Below are 18,098 nucleotides of genomic sequence, written 5' to 3' on the forward strand. Positions count from 1 at the left end.
CTGACACGAGCAAGTCCAGGAGGTTCATGAAGCACCTAGATGATAACTTCTTGGTGCAGGTGCTAACGGAGCCAACTAGGAAAGGTGCCCTCCTAGACCTGTTGCTAGAAAACAGAGAGGGTCTGGTGGGAGATGTGGTGATTGGTGGCCGCCTTGGTCAAAGCCACCATGAAGTGGTTGAGTTCAAAATTTACGGTGACAGAAGGAAAAGTGCCACCAAAACCTCATCCCTAGATATGGGGAAAGCGGACTTCAGGCTGCTCAGGGAACTAGTCAGCAAGGTCCCCTGGGAAACTGCTCTTGAAGGCCTCGATGTCCACCAGTGCTGGTCATTCTTTAAACGATGCCTCCTAGAAGCACAAGATCAAGCAATTCCTAAATATCGCAAGTCAGGCAGGCGGGGCAGGAGGCCGGCGTGGCTGACCAGGAACATTCTAATGGAGATTAGGCGGAAACAGAGAGTGTTTCGCTACTGGAAGGAGGGCCAGGTGTCATGGAAAGAATACAGGGATGCCGTTCGTGTTTGTAGGCAGAAAATTCGTGTGGCCAAAGCACACCTAGAGTTGAAGCTGGCTGTGTCTGTGAGAGAAAATAAAAAGGGCTTTTTCAGATATGTGAATGGAAAAAGGAGAACTAAAGAATACATAGGGCCGCTCCTTGATAGGGAAGGTCTCCTCACAGACAATGACATAGGCAAAGCAGAGACGCTTAACGCCTTCTTTGCCTCTGTCTTCAACGCCGATGATGGGCTTCGGGACCCAGGGTGCCCTGAGCTAGAGGACCGGGATGGTGGGGATGACAAACTCCCAACCGACCCTGAACGTGTGCGGGATTTGCTACTCCACCTGGATCCCTACAAGTCCATGGGTCCGGATGGGATTCATCCCCGGGTGCTGAAAGAGCTGGCGGACGTCATCGCGGAACCTCTCTCAATTATTTTTCAACGATCCTGGGAATTTGGAGAGGTCCCGGTAGACTGGAAGCTGGCAAATGTTGTGCCGATTTACAAGAAGGGTCAGAAAGAAGACCCTAGCAATTACAGGCCTGTCAGTCTCACGTCAGTGCCTGGTAAAATCATGGAGAAGATGGTTCTCGAACTTATTGAGGCTCACCTGGGGGACAAAGCAGTCATTGGTCCCAGCCAGCATGGGTTTGTGAAGGGCAGGTCCTGCCTAACTAACCTGATTTCCTTTTATGATAAGATCACCCGTATGATGGACCAAGGGAAACCAGCTGATGTGATTTTTTTGGACTTCAGCAAGGCTTTTGACATGGTTTCCCATAGGATCCTACTGGACAAAATGTCCACCATACAGCTAAATAAAAACATCATACGATGGGTGAGCAATTGGCTAACGGGCAGGGCCCAAAGGGTTATGGTAAATGGGGCTGCGTCAGGCTGGCGGGCGGTCACCAGTGGGGTCCCTCAAGGCTCCATATTAGGGCCGGTACTTTTCAATATTTTTATAAACGATCTGGATGTAGGAATAGAAGGTATTTTGAGCAAGTTTGCTGATGACACCAAACTTGGAGGAGTTGTGGACTCGAATGAGGGTGGAAAGGCCTTGCAGAGGGATCTGGATAGGTTGGAGAGCTGGGCGATCACCAACCGCATGAAGTTCAATAAGAGCAAGTGCCGGGTCCTGCACCTGGGACGGGGAAACCCTGGCTGCACATACAGACTGGGCAATGAGACGCTAGAGAGCAGCCTAGAAGAGAGGGATCTGGGGGTCGTGGTAGACAGCAAGTTGAATATGAGCCAGCAGTGTGCCCTGGCGGCCAGGAGGGCCAACTGTGTCCTGGGGTGCATCAAGCACGGCATCGCTAGTAGGTCAAGGGAGGTGATTGTCCCGCTCTACTCTGCGCTGGTGCGGCCTCACCTCGAGTACTGTGTGCAGTTCTGGGCACCACAGTATAAAAAGGACATGAAACTGTTGGAGAGTGTACAGAGGAGGGCTACGAAGATGGTGAAAGGCCTGGAGGGGAAGACGTACGAGGAACGGCTGAGGTCACTGGGCCTGTTCAGCCTGGAGAAGAGGAGGCTGAGGGGAGACCTCATCACAGTCTACAACTTCCTCGTAAGGGGGTGTCGAGAGGCAGGAGACCTTTTCTCCATTAACACCAGTGACAGGACCCGCGGGAACGGGGTTAAGCTGAGGCAGGGGAAATTTAGGCTCGACATCAGGAGGGGGTTCTTCACAGAGAGGGTGGTTGCACACTGGAACAGGCTCCCCAGGGAAGTGGTCACTGCACCGAGCCTGTCTGAATTTAAGAAGAGATTGGACTGTGCACTTAGTCACATGGTCTGAACTTTTGGGTAGACCTGTGCGGTATCAAGAGTTGGACTTGATGATCCTTAAGGGTCCCTTCCAACTCAGGATATTCTATGATTCTATGATTCTATGAGTTCTTCTAGTGGCAGCATCAACTGGAGTGAGATGAAGCTGGGAAGCATCTTTCAGGCCATACAGGAAGAAGAAAGCTCTTCTCTTGTGCCATACCTGTTGTCATCAGACCCCCAGCCAAAAGCAGATGGAAAAACAGTGCCTTTTACAGAAAATGACACAATAACTCCAGAACAGCCCACACACACTGAAATTTGTAATCGCAGAAATGCACATTTTTTGTATGGTTTGTATGCAGACATTTTACGCTCCTCTGTTATTATATTAAATAAGTTCATCTGATACAGCTAAACGAGAAATTTGTTGGGATTCCTTCTCAAAATAACCATCTGGAAGCCCCCTGCCAGGGGTGATGTCTCTCGGAGGGAGGACTGCCTTTTATAACTTGCAAATCCAGTAAAACTAATGCCCCTAACAAAATGAAACTCACATCAGATTTTAACTCATTTTGAAATCCCAGGTAAATGTCAATTTGAAAATAAAATACTGACACACATTACATTTTATGCAGGAGGGAATAGCAATGCTTCTTGAGGGGACTAGGAGGGTTATGCATAAAGGAGAGAACGAAAATTAATTGAAATGATTCCCAGCCTGGGGGCCTACTCAGAAAGACGCCATTCATCAGAGAAACAATAGAGAGACTCTTTGAAGTAATCTCTAAAGATTAAGTGTGTTTGGGAGGAAGAGTATAGATGCCATATGAAAATTTACTTGGCCTAAGTAAGGGAAATTTCACAGAAGAGGGTTGGTCAGCAATGGAGCCTTATCTGCTGGCTGGGGTCAACCCACCACACCTGCCATTTCCAAGACCTTTGGCAAGATATCCTCCTGGACATCCCTGTGGTCCCCACTCCACCATTGGAAAAGCCCCTTTGACCGATGCCTTGTAACAAACCCTGGTGTGCTGAGCCTCAGCTCCTTCGCCTCTGCTACCCCTGATGTCAAGAGGCTCTTTCCAACTTGCACTAAATGCATTCCCTGAGCACTGCTCCTCTTCACCCTTCACCCTCAAGACAACGTTTCTGGTGCTTTATTCTCCTTCCTGGAGACGGATGGTATTATGTGTGCAATTTGTCTGTCCTAACTTGGATGCTGGGAGTTGGGCAACGTGGCTCCTGAAGGCATGCGTCAGACTTGGGCAGAAGGCTTTGAGCTGTTTGTGGCTGGGTGAATACAGCACGGGGGATGTAAGGGATGTCTCCTTTAACATTGACAGGATTGCAGGGGTCACATCCAAATGTTTAAATACCTGAATGCTATCAGTGACTTCTGTCCTGGCTGCTCTCACCAGCTACCTGCTGCGGGTGTCCGCCTGCTGCCACTTGGATGGATGCCCAGCAGTTTCAGCCCTGTGTTTTCCCTCTTCCTGGGTCTCATTTTCCTTCATGAAATGCAGCTCAGTTTCCGCTGAAAGGAACATCCCAACCGAAACAGCCAGGATTTTGGAGTATCCCTTTTTGTCACTGGGAAAGAATCTCCCATGGCAGAGCAGGAAACAGAACTGAAATCTTTCCCATCCTGGGATTAAATACTCTTCCCATTCTCAGCAGTGCTCCTCAGACATTAATACCACTTTATCAGAAAGACATGATCCCACTTCACTGCTTGATGGAAGCTCCTTGGTTGGTGCAACGAGGATTTCAGTCCACGAATCCCACTCCTCTTGCTGATCTGAGCATTGTACCTAAACCATGGGGGATGTTCAGGACAAACCCTCATCCCAGGGTTTCCCTGGGATGGGCTGTTCCTACCCAGGACACCCTCTCTCCCACCCCCAGTTAGAGATACCAGTCTCCCTTGCAGCACCAGGGTACCAATTCCTCACCCTTGAGCTAAAAACTGATACTAAGCTGTATATAACATTGCAGATTTAAGCATGTCCTCTTACAAGTGTACGGCTGGTGCTGCTGCATCCCAGACCAAACTAGGGACCGCAGCAGTGCCCTGCCATGCCAGAGGGCTATGGGGCTGCAAACATTCACAAGTCTGGGAGGTGTCAGCAATGCAGGGACAAACACAGGAATTGAGTGATTAACGCAACCTTAACCTTAAGACAAAAGTTGAAGATTCCTAAACTGAGAAATGCCAACAATGCTGTGTGTTTTTATTTCAATTCCTCACCTCACCAAATTAAATTAATTAAAAAGCATTAACTGGAGTTATAAATCTTTAAGTAATTATTACCTCAATGATAACAAATTGATTAATGGCTGCGCTAAGAATTATAATATTTATTATTAAAATTTATACTATCCAGTTATTACTAATACTTATTAAATGCCTGCTAATAGGTGGAATACAATCATTGAGCTTTCCCTCTGGGAGATGGGAAAGTGATACAACTGACAAAGTTTTTGGAAACCATGGGACTGACTCCAGATGGGTGTTCTTTGCTCCAAACCGCTCCTGACCTTGGTGCTGCAGACAGCAGTGGGGAGTGCGCATCGAGGGACGAGATATCTGAGACACAAGGGAGTAAAGACCTTGCTACTTGGCCATTAGGAAGATGCTCTCTCAGTGCACTCCATATCTTCAGGGCTTTTGCAAATTGCTTTTATTTAGTTCTGTTTCACAGGAGGACTCAGCTGGCTTTGGAAGCGGGCTAGTGAAATGCAGAGGAAATCTTTCAGGCAGTGCTATAGGCATGTTTGAAATTCATCCAGATGGCAAGACCACTCAGTTTGGGGTGTTTGGCATGGGGTGGATTTTTCTGGAGATTTTAAGGAAACAAGAAATGCACTAGTCTTATTTCTTTAGCAAAGAGTTACAAACAGATTGCCCCAAAGGCAGAGGAACCACAGAAGCTTTTCAGAGGCTCGTGCACTTTGCCTCCTGCTCCCATCAGGGTCCCCCTTGGACATCTCCTCTGGGCGAAGGCAGCAGAACCACGGCTCACCTGGAATGGTTCTTCATGAGGAACAAGGCAGTACTAACTGGCTTTAAATCAACATTTCACTGCCACTTTCTCGCCCTTCCTATACTGCTATAAACCACTGAACCTGAGGCATCTGGTGAAAATTAGACTGTCTCTTTAAGTGGACTTCTGCTGAAGACCTAGAAGCCAGGCAACTTTTTAAGGCTCAAAGCTGGGTAGTTAAGCGTGCCTAAAATGAAAGGACTCCTCATATGATCATTTTAAACTTAATATTTAATAACATTTCTAAAAATACCTGAATGGGCACAGTGATGCAGCATCATGGTGCAAGCCCCATGAAAGCTAGATTACAGAGCCTCCAAAAGGCTGTGAGAGGAAAGCCCAAGAAGCTATTATTTGTTTTCTAAAAAACTGCAGATATCCCCTTAGGGACAGTATTTCTAACAGACAGCTCAGGTGTCCGTGTCATCCTCTTGCTGCAGTCAGTCTTAGCATGCAAGGGCTTTTTCTTTACCTCATTTGCCCATGTTAGAAAATACACATGGCACAGTTCAAATAACATTAAAAACATGGTATTTGTACCATCGGTGTTGTAAAACATGAGTTTTCCTTTCCACTCTGGATATTCTCTATGTGTGGCAGGTGGAGAGGAAAAGGCTGCATCCAGCTGGCCCAGTTCAATCCTTCATGGTCTTGGGTTGGATCTCCACCCTGTGCAGAAGGAGATGGAAAGCAGCCACTGTGCCATGAACTTCAAGGCTTCAACAGTTGCTGCTGAAAGGCCAGACACACTGCAGAGGGTCTCCAGCTGCCTTGTAGCAAGAAGAAAAGAGCACATTTACCCACCTTGAAAGAAAAATGAGGCCCTGTTGCTGTTATAGAGCTATAATTTTTCTTGTAAGGCAATGTCTCACAGTCATGCTACCTTCATTAGCCTTTCCTGTCTTATCAACGTAAGTGTGTCACTAAAGCTTTCCCTGAGCCCTGGGAGAGGCTACAGCAGAGTCATTTTTGCCTGTCTCTTTAACAGCAGAGAGTCCAGCAGCACTCACAGTGCAGCCCTTTTCCCACTGATTTTGTTCAGGTTCACTCTAACACTTCAGACCTGTGCCAGTGCTGGTTTTCCCCAGGATTTTCACCTCCATGTTTTAGCATTCCTTCCAGGTAGGTGAGGAGATGGCCAGTCTGACCGCTGCGGAAGTGCCCAGCATCTGTATCAGGCAGATTTTTTTGTTTTTGTTTTGTTTTGTTTTTTTTCTAGATTGCCAAGTAACTCCCCTGCAGCCTAACACGATGAAGTCCTACCAGATGGTCACAGCTGAGGTCCCCATGGGAACTAGGCCCAAAGAAATGGGAGATATTTCTGACTTGTGCATGCCTTTGAGAAATGTGCCTGGTTTAGCCACATTCTCTCCTTTCTCCCAGAGAAATCAAAGACTGTAAAGATTTGGGACAACCCTCCATCTGGCTTGTTGCCTCAGGCACGTCACCAGAGCCAAGTCCTCCACCCTCTTTGCAGAAGCCCATGTCTCTGCTGCCATCCCATCGCTGCCTATTTTCAGATGCTGTCCTCAGGCTGAAGAGATTCCCTGATGTAGAACCACAGGGCAAATCCTTTCCTTTCTGGTGGCACTGGGGAATCCACACTGCTGCAAATCTTTCTGCTCTTTGAAGAAGGGAGGAAAGATGAGGACAACAAGTAGGAGAAAGAATGGAGTGAGTAAATGACAGAAGAATTTCAACCTCTGCTTCTTCCCAGGGGTGACACCAGTGACAATAAGGTCCACCCTAAATGGGGATTTCCTACATGGCTTCGTGGACCACGGTGTATAGGTCAGCAAAAAAAGAGAATTGGTCACCCGAGGTCATCTGGAGGGTCTTCAGGACTAGCACAGGCTTCACGAATAGATGATGGCTATGAGCATTCATATTGATCTCCCAAGGCAACCCCATTCATTTTAGGCTCCAAAAGACAGTTAATCTTAGTTAAGAATAAATACACTCAATTATCGGGAAGGAAAAGATAGCAGTGTATTTATTGTGAGGAAATCGAAAGTAATTACTCTGGAAAAAGTTGTGTTGGGCCTGGAAGCGCAATACATTAGCTGTCAGGATTTTTAAAGCAGTCGGCAAAGACCATTCCAGCGTGTCCATCCCTGTGACCCAGGAGGGGCTGAAGGAGCGGTCTAGAGGAGACAGCACTGCCTGGCACGTTATTTGCTGGTTAGCAAAGCCCCTCGGGCTGCAGGGAGCCATAGGGACCCCCGTCCCATTGCTTCATGTGCCATGGCAGCTTTCAGAGGCACTTGCACCACTTGGGCAGAGGAAAACCTTGCTACCTCTGGGCCACTAAGGTGGGGAACCGGGCGGTGGTGTGGTCTCCTGGTCCTCTGATTTTAGGGCTCCTTGATATGAGCCATTTCCCTTAAAATGAGCCCCAGTTCAAGCCAAGATAAAAGAAAAATGAACAGGAATATTTGATAATGAAATTCAAAATACATGGCATAATTCTGTTGGGATTATGAAGAATCTGGTAGCTGGACTGAAGGTAGATTATATTTATCTCACACTTAATAAGCCAATACATTGCTGCACCTGGGTGTGCTCAAGAGCAATGTACTAGGTGTCCTAGTTGGAGCGTGGCTGCACAGTTAAGTCCCGTCTGTCCTCACAGAAGGCATTTCTGTACTGCTTTTCCATTTAATACTGCAGGCCCATCCTTGAGATGTATCCAAACAAGACCTTCTGAAACTCCCACCATCCCTCCACCTGTGCCCCCATCATCCCAGTTACTTTACTGCAGCGAAGAAGACTTGCCTTTCCTGTGACTACAACGTTGTCTGCTCTTGATGGCTTTGAACATGCCCATGGCCCCTGAGCCTGAGCTGCTGCTCTTCTTATTTTCTCTGAAAACAATTGGTAAGACTATTCCCATACTTTAGTGAGGTCTTAGCAAACTGTCAAAGAAAAACACTCTTTCCAGCGGTTGTGGCAAGCTTAATCTGATTTTAAAATGCTTGCAACCACTTGAAACTCTTAGGAAATGGTAAAGCTGATGTTCTAGCACCCCTTGTCCAGCCATCCCCCTACCACCAATATCACCCACTAAGCCATGTCCCTAAACACCATATCCAACCTTTCGTTGAACATCCCCAGGGACGGTGACTCCACCACCTCCCTGGGCAACCCATTTCAATTCTTGACCACTCTTTCTGAGAAGAAATTCTCAGTGTAATTCCTCTGATCAGTTGTCTCAGGCAAGTCATTCACCGAAAAAAAAAAAAAAAAAGTATTCTCTTTCTTTTCAAGCCACAAAATAACACTTGTAAGATAAAGCTTTTCAATGTACCCATCAACCACTCAGGATAACATTTGCAAATTAGGATTTCACTCTTTGACTTCCTCTAGGTTTTCTCAAATTTCTGCTTCATAATTGAACTTCCAAATAATTACTAGAGGGACTGCCTTCAGTCCTCACTCACTGTGTCAAAGTTAGCACATAACACATGAAGCAAAAGAAACCCCACAGATAAAATGACCAGGAGGCCCACCATGATCATCTATAAATGTTATTCCAGGGTATTATCTGTTCTTGTTCCTCTTCAAGTGCTGGTGAGCCCAAACCAGCCTTTGATAAGGTACTGTGGTGATGCTTACATCAGCTTTTTCTCTTCCACAGGTGTGAGTCTCCTCTGCACTGATCCCCAACCCTGTTGTGCATCCCGCAAGGATGACAGTGGAAAACCTGTGTGCCATCACCTCACTGTCAGCCTCTTTACTGAACTATTTCACTGTTTTCTATTAAACAGTGGTAATTATCCTGTCTATGAGCTTTAATCAGTGGGACAAGGACAGAGGCCACCTTTGCTTGCTCCCCCTTCAAGCATGTGGAATTGCTGTCCCTCACCCCAGGATGCAAACGGTGGGTGCTGTTACTCTTGCAGGACAGTATTACAAAACACCAAGTCAAGTACTGTCCAGAAGGGTCTCGTATCAGCACAGTGCTATTTGTTCCATCAAAAGAAAAAATATTAATCCCAACCAAATTTCTATAAACCAGAGCCCATCATCGGTTATGATTAGTCCTCCTTAACTCTGCATTACTCAGCTCCCCTGTTGCTTGTTGTGGTTTTCCCCATGGGTGGAGTTGGCTGTGTCATTCATTTAGGCTTTCCCCCAGCTCTCAGGAGCTTCCCCCTTGCTTTCAGTTTACTGGAAAACTCCAGCAAATTCCTTGGCCCAATCTTGTTAAAGCCTTTGATGCAATTATCTGGAAATGCTGATTTTAAAAATAACTGCATTTGGCAGTCGCTGTTAAACAACACCTTTAACTACTGCTGGGATAGAGTACAATCCCTCTTCAGACAGTGATTGTTGTCTGGCATTTCCAGACCACGCTGAGAGAAATGCCCTCCGTCCCCAGAGCCATGGTGCAGGTATCGCCATCACCCCACCACGGACAGTGCTGCAGATGGGCTCCTCTGCCCCGCTCTGCCAAAAATATCCCTGCGCTTGGCCAGGGGCGGTCCATCAGCATCTGACCAGCAACATCTGTCCTCACAACCCAGTGTTTGAAAGCAATACCCCACATTTATACCAACATTTCCAAGAAGGGGCTTCTCGAGGTTTAAAAGCATTCAATGTGCAGGGAAGGCCTTGGAGCTGCAGGCTCTGTGCATGTCTTTGGAAAGGCAAATCTTAGCCAGTGTTCCTGCCATTAAGGGAGTGCAGTGGTTTTAAAGGTTTGTGTCTCTAACGAAGGCAGCAGCTGAACACTACAAAATTTAACTCATGTTGAGGAAAAAGCAGGTGCTTTTGTGGAAACAACACTGTCCTGCCTCAAGGATGCTGCCAGGTTACCCCCAGGTTGGGAAGCACAGCAAGAGAAATAATTTCAGACCAGCTCACAGAGCTAAAAGTTTACACAGCGCCTCGCCAGGCATTTACTCACAGCTCACATTGCAGGCTAAAATGGGCACAACCACAGACACAAAATGGTAAGGCAGTTACAGCCAGCATTAAGTCACACCATTATTACGGATCTGATTTAGAGCAATGCCAATGGAAAGTGGGAATTGTGCCTGGCTCAGTGCTTTGCATGAGCACTGCAGGTAGAGCATTATTCTCTGAGATAGCTCATATCACGCAGTCTGGAGCAAGAGTCACACAAAACCAGGAGCCATCCAGGTTGGAGGGGAGCTCATGAGGTCTCACAACCTGGTGCTTTAAGCAGGGGGAACACTGAATTCGGACTAGGTTGATCCAGGTTTTGTAATTCCCGTGCCTAATAATACAGCTGTGAGAGCACCAGCGTGCTGAAAGCTTGGCTTCTGCATACGGTGATTAGTTAATTTAGTGGAAAGTCCCCTTCAGGAAGACCCCATAGGAATAATAATTCCATGGGACAGTGTTGGAACAGTAGCTATAATCAACATTCAGGAACGGTGCAAAGCAGGGTAAAGTGATAAATGAGTAAACTGCTATGCTTGGTGCAAGGAGCTATTCCACTGCAAAGACACGTTCATAAAGCATGAAGGATAGCATCTCTGTGTGATGTTAGTGTCATTGGTGAGACAGTTAGTTACAGAAATATGTGTCTGGGAAATGCAATACCTACATAAGGCTTCAGTGAATAAAAGTGTATATAAAGGCTGTAATATCAATTTTCTTTGGATTAGATTTTAAAGCTATATTCTCCCCCTGGTTAGGTAATGCGATCACCTCAATTGTCATGCTAAGATGAACATATCTGACTGTATCGTTAATGCAAGTTTGTGCATTTGCATCACGTTGCCGCAGGAGCTGGCCATGCCCCTTGGAAGCACCAACACACTGCTGGAACAGCTCTCAGTGCCAATATCCCCTAGTTGTGAGGGGATCTTGGAGAATTGAATTAAAACTTTGTGCCAGCTCAGCGGTTCTCTGCTACCTGAATGCGTACACTCACAACGCCTCAAAGTGTGTCACTTATCGAGCATAGATTATTTTTAGTAAATTGTCTGAAGACTGAAATCTGGGGCTGCTTGCACACGGAGGATTGCATCCCCCTTGAGTGCTGTGCTGCCGTGCCTGGCCTCCGGCCAAAGTCAGGGCACTGGCCACGTCCCTGCTGGGTGCAAAGTCCACCTACACCTCCTGCAGTGACAGCACCTCAGAAACAACTGGCTGTGTGGATGAGCTCTTGCACCGAGCCAAAATTCAAATCAATTGGCACCCCTCCTGTAGACATCATGTTTCCTGCTCCTTTCAGTACAAAGATAAGTTCTGGTAAAGAATGATGTCTTTGCAGAAACTCAGCTTCTGAGTGGGTCTTGCTAGCAGTGGTGGTAGGGGCAGAACTTCCCCTCAGGTGGACCTCATGGAGCTCAGCGTTTTCACATACTGAAGCAGTATTTTTGCAAAGGTAGCAGAGGCCTGACAGTTGCATTGTGTGTTTCCATACTCTACAGAGATACGCATCAGCATTCAACTCTGGGACCCAGGGTCTTCTGGAGAATGATATTGTGATAGAAAACACTCCTGGAGCCCCAAAAAATAACTTGCAGGCTGTACTAAAGTATATTAGAACAGTAGCTCTGCCGTTCAACATGACCAGATTGTCATTTGGGAGGACCACCGTCTTTTCCTCAATGTGAACACCTCCAGCAGAACAGAGAATTTACGCCTGTTAACGCATTTCTTTCAAGTTTAAAATTTCCCTGTGGGAGAGGTTTCTCAGTCCCCACTGCACTGACCGCAGGCTGCCAGAGAAGCAGATTGGAGACATCCCCTGGGTGAGGGGGAGATGTTCAGCCTGCAGAAGAGGAGGCTCCAGGGAGACCTGATAGAGGCCTTCCAATACCTAAAGGGGGCTACAAGAAAGCAGAAGAGGGACTCTTCTATGAGGGAGTGCAGTGATAGAACAAGGCATAATGGCTTTAAGCTAAAAGACGGTAGATTTAGATTAGATATTTGGAAGAAATTCTTCATGATGAGGGTGGTGAGGTACTGGAAGAGGTTGCCCAGAGAAGCTGTGGATGCCCCATCCCTGGAGGTGTTCAAGACCAGGCTAGATGAGGCCCTGGGCAACCTGATCTAGTGGGTGGCATCTCTGCCCATGGCAGGGGGGTTGGAACTAGATGGGCTTTGAGGTCCCTTCCAACTCAAACACAAAATCTGTGATTCTATTATTCTGTGAGCCACATGGATGGACTGTGAAACAGCTGGGTACTGAGCTTTGTCTCTGCATAAATGGGGACAGCACTGAGTCACCACCCTGGGCTGGGACATGATCAGAACTGGGTAGGCAAAGCATGTATTGCAGCACCTCTTAGAAAAAAATGTAGGTTTTAAAATGACTAAAAGCAGAATCATCTTTATTGTCATGACTGCATGAATACAAGCCTGCCAAAGTAGCCTCTTTCCTCCAGTCATGCTCCAGGCCTTAGGGGTTACCTCTCTTCCTTTGCTCTCATTATAAGGAAATCACATGCTGAAAACCATCTTAGACAAAGTGTGGCATTCTGATAAACATCTGCTGTAGAAACGCCTGAGGTCACAGACTGTTTGGGGCAATGCATTTAGCTGCAAATCTACTGATTTGAAAGATCCACAAGAATTCGTGGCAGTTTCCTATTCCACAGATCTTTTTCTTCTACTCTGGCACTCCAAATCCTGTTCCTTTTTTTTTTTTTTCTTTTCTTTTCTCTTGGCTGCTCCAGTGGAGCTGCTGTCTGTACCAGCAGCGGGTACCAACTACTTAATTATTATAGTAGAACACAAAACTTCTTCCCAAAATTGTTTGCTTGGCCTAGGGTCTCCTCAATGCTTCCCTGCTCCTGAAAGTAGGCCTCTGGCTCTGAGTCTCCTGGAGCACATCCTGTCCTCCCAGATAAGTGCTGTGCCTAGACAGTATCCATATGGATCAACAGAGATCAGACCAACTGGGGGTTGATTCAGGTTTAATGCTTACCCATGTGTTGTTTATTCAATTAATTTGCCCCTCTAGCTCTTTTCAAATCATCTCTCTAAGAGCTCCATGAGTTTTACAAATGTGTTCATGATTCAGAGTTGCTTGACAATTCAGTTGTGCTTCCCAACAGTCAGCCTTAAGGATGCATGATAATTTTCCAGATTGAGTATTAGTCTAATCACTCACTAAAAGTTCATTCATTATCTGCCTGTGTTACAGAACGCTGCCACATTTCACTGTATTTCTGCTGGTAGGGCAGCCCTCCAAGTCACTACCATATGTCATCTCCAGGCCTCTTTACAATCCTGACTGCTGTAAAGACTTCTGCAAACATAATATATATGCTTCCGTTGGGGTCATCAGGCTGGTGTGGTGTTCAGTGATTAAGCTATGGGGCATCCTTTCTGCAAACAGTTTTACCTTTTTGCTAGAAAGTCCAGCCACAGCAGTCACTCCTGGAACGGACTCCTGCCTCTCCTAACACTGATGTGTGTGAAGACCGCCACAGTGTCCAGTCTCAGGTTTCCTTTTAGGATTCGATGGCCCCAGCTCTTCAGTCCTCCCTGGTAGGCTGTGTTGCCCAGACCTTTAATGATTCTTGATGCTTTCCTTTGTATTTAGTCTGGCTGATCCACATTTCCACAGTATGGTGCTGAGTGACAACACTAACAATGGGCTGTGATTCAAAACTCCCTGGAGTCACTTGGTCTTTCTGGTGATACTGAATAATTTATTTTATTTTGTAGGGTTGTGGGTCTGGGGTTTAGGGGTATTTTTGGTTTGTTTATTTTCTTTCTTTTTTTCTTTTTCATTTTTTTCATTTTTTTTTTTCTGAAAGAATCTGTATTTTTATACGGAACAAGGGATTTCTGTGATCACTGATGTCCTATGTTCCCATGTAGGGGAACTTCTGTGGATAAAAGGATTAAATGCTGCTGAACTACTGGATCCTGGAACAGCCTGTTCTGCACAGGAGCAAAGAAGAACAAGGTTTGTAAAGTATATAAACAGCATTACCCCAGTAGAAGATGAGGTGGAGGCAGACACCCAGAAACTTCAACTGTGATAAATTAGCGGGTGTTTGTTCATTGTCTTTAAAAGGAATTCAGAGGATCTGCTGAGAAGATAAGGTTTTGCAATTTACGACCTTGTTAAGGGGGAAGACTAAGCAAGTAGATAGTGGGGTGGGGGTGTTGGATAAACATCCTTGGTAAAACAAAGACTCTGTGAAATACTGTTTCCCGCTTCACTACCCTCCCCCTTGAACACGAGCACAACGCATGATCATTGAAAGAAAAACAACGACCCCCAACAACGAACTGCACAGCTTCAGAAGGTCCAACAAGTCCTGACAAGCCGAAACTTGGATGCTATAAAACGGCGACACTGAAAAGGGAAAGTTGCGTGCTGTGGTGGAGCGGAGACTCCCCAGCCGCCCAGCGCTGTTTTGCTTGTGCCTGCTTACTTAATTAATAAAATATTTCTGATAGACCAAGAAATTTGTATGGTCTCACTTATAACAAATTTGGTGCCGTGACTCGGATGAAGACGGATTGACTGGGAATCCCTCTAGGGGAGGCGCCCCGCCGATTCTGGTGGCCCCGGGAACGGGAAATCCCGCTCGAGCCCTTCACCGACGAACCCAAAATTAGGCACAAGCAAATAAAACCGGTAACCCCAAGCAATCTTTGTGCACGAAGACCGAACGAAGACCCACGGGGTGGGTAAGTATAGGCCGGTGATCCGTTCGGTTGGGGTTGGTGATCCCGGAGTGCGTCTGTGTGAGACGTCCAATTGCGGACGAAGTGAGTGCGGACCCCTCAGTAGTGCGGTTCCCACATCCTGCGAGGGACTGGGCCACGACCAGGGGGAAGCGGCTGTGTGTGTGTGTGAAGGCACTCCGGAAGATGGGACAGAAGAAGAGTAAGCCTTCTGGTCCCATGGGTGGGGTAATGCCTAGTGCTAGGTTGCCCCCTATTCCCCCAGATAGTCCACTGGGGTTAATGATTAAGAATTGGAGTGATTCCCCTTTTAGGCGGGGAAAGGATAAAGTAAAAATGATTCATTATTGTGTTGAAGTTTGGGGAGGTAGGCAAATTATTGGCCCATATTTGGGTCGTTTGAAGACTGGGTTTGCCAAGCCTTAAACATTTATGTAAATGCAAAGGAACCTTTTTGTTTAGAGGGGAGCGAATATGCGAGCCTTTGGATTGGCTCAGAGAATCGAGTTAATCTGTACCCTCTGTACCCTTTAAAAGAAAAAGGAGGGGCAAAATTACAAATTGTGGAGCAAGAGATAAAGTACCTGGGTCACCAGTTAAGTAAGGGGACTAAGAAGTTAGACCCAGGCAGAATCAGTGGAATATTGGCTTTAGCGTCCCCGCGAACTAAAAGGCAGGTACGGCAACTGTTAGGGTTGACCGGATACTGTAGACAATGGATAGAAGATTATAGTGGAAAGGTTAAATTTTTATATAACAAGCTGAATAAGGATGGATTACTCAAATGGACAAAAGAAGATGAGGAACGACTGAACAAGTTAAAGGAGGAACTAGTACGCCCCCCAGTGTTAAGCTTACCAGATTTAAGGAGGCTGTTTTGTTTTGTTTTGTTTTGTTTTTTTGTGAACAGCGCAGCAGGCACGGCATACGGAGTGCTGGCCCAAGAATGGGCAAGGAGTTAAAAAAAAAAAACAAACCTGTGGCCTATTTGTCTAAATTATTGGATCCGGTTAGCCGGGGTTGGCCAAACTGTTTGCAGGTAGTGGTAGCTGCTGCCTTGTTAGCGGAAGAAGCACAGAAGATCACTTTTGGGGGGGAAATCAAAGTAATATCTCTACACAATATATGCGGGGTACTGCAACAGAAGGCAGAGAAATGGATCACTGACGCCAGATTATTAAAATATGAAGGAATTTTGATTTCCTCTCCAAAATTAACATTAGGAACAACCTCCCTACAGAACCCTGCTCAATTTCTTTATGGGGAACCAAATGAGTCCTTAGGACACGATTGCCTCCGAAATATAGAAGAGCAAACGAAATTGAGACCTGATCTAGAGGAGGTGGAATTACCCATCGGTGAACAGATATATGTGGATGGTTCCTCGAGAGTAGTCGAGGGAAAGCAAAAATCAGGATACGCGTTAGTAAATGGGAAAACATTTGAGATAGTGGAATCTGGACCTTTGAGTCCTAGCTGGTCCGCCCAAGCTTGCGAGCTATATGCCATATTGCGGGCCCTAAAATTGTTGAAAAATAAAAGCGGTACAATATATACAGATTCAAAATATGCTTATGGGGTAGTACATACATTTGGTAAAATATGGGAAGAAAGGGGGCTCATCAATTCACAAGGAAAGGGTTTAATACATCAGGAATTAATTACCCAGGTTTTACAAGCTATCAGAGAGCCCAAAGAAATTGCCATAGTACATATAAAAGGGCATCAAAAAGGCCTCACCCCTCAGGTTAGGGGTAATAATCTAGCAGATCAGGAGGCAAAAAGGGCAGCATTAATGAGTATAAGAATTAGAAGAACGAGGGAAGATTGCCCAGACTGTGGGAAATACTTAATACTTATACTTAAGATATAGTAATTAATATAATAATAATAATATAATAATATATAATAATGCTTAATATAATACTTAATACTGTGGGAAAGACTTAAAGGAATTTCCATGTTATGATTGCTGGAGTGAATGGGGAGTTGATGGGATTGAATGCAATTGTTCTGAGGAAGAAAGCCCGCCTTATAAAAACTGCTACAAGTGCGGGCCGACTAACTCCCTGTGGTCGAATGGACTCATTCCCCTCCCCTTACTCTGTTTCACTATTACAGAAGAAGACAAGATGACACAAATGGGGGTTCGAAAAAAAACGATAAAGGGAAATGGGTACTGCCTGATGGACGGGAAGTGTTACCAAAATCAGTAGCTATGAGGGTGCTACGGAGATTTCATGAACAGATGCACTGGGGAACCCAGGCATTGGTGGATCAATTTGCCACAAATTATATGTGTATAGGGATTTATAATATAGCAAAGAGGATCGTAAATGATTGCATAACTTGTCGGAGGGTAAATGCTCAACACATGAGAAAAAGGGTCCCGGGAGGAGGACAAGAATTGGCACATCGACCTTTTGCAAAGATTCAATTAGATTTTACTGAACTTCCAAAAACGGGGCGATATAGATACTTGTTAGTTATTGTAGACCACCTCACAAACTTTGTTGAAGCATTCCCTACGGCAAGGGCCACAGCTCAAACCTTGGTAAAGATATTATTAGAAAGCATCATACCCAGATACGGGGTAATAGAAGCAATTGACTCTGATCGAGGCCCACACTTTGTGTCAAAGGTATCCCGAGACACGATGAAGGCTCTGGGAATTAAATGGGAATATCACACTCCCTGGCATCCTCAGAGTTCGGGAAAGGTAGAACGAATGAATGGTGAAATTAAAAAGCAACTAACAAAGCTTATGATAGAGACAAAAACCTCCTGGGTGAAATGTTTACCGCTTGCACTATTGAATATCCGGACATAGCCCCGAGCCGATGTCGGAATCTCACCTTTTGAAAGGCTGTATGGTATGCCTTATGATTTAGAGATGCCATCTGATCACCCCCAGGTACAGGATATCCAATTAAAACCTTATTTAATACAGCTTATGAACCGACGGAGGGAGTTGCAAGCGAAAGGCTTGGTGGCTAGATATAGCAATCCATAGGATACAACCTGGAGATAGGGTTCTAATTAAGACATGGAAAGAAACGTCTTTAACACCACGGTGGGAAGGCCCCTATGTTGTTTTACTTATCACAGAGACGGCTATCCGGACGGCTGAGAAGGGGTGAACG

The sequence above is a fragment of the Anser anser genome (assembly GCF_964211835.1).
Source record: "Anser anser genome assembly, chromosome: 18".
In the NCBI taxonomy this organism is placed as follows: Eukaryota; Metazoa; Chordata; class Aves; order Anseriformes; family Anatidae; genus Anser; species Anser anser.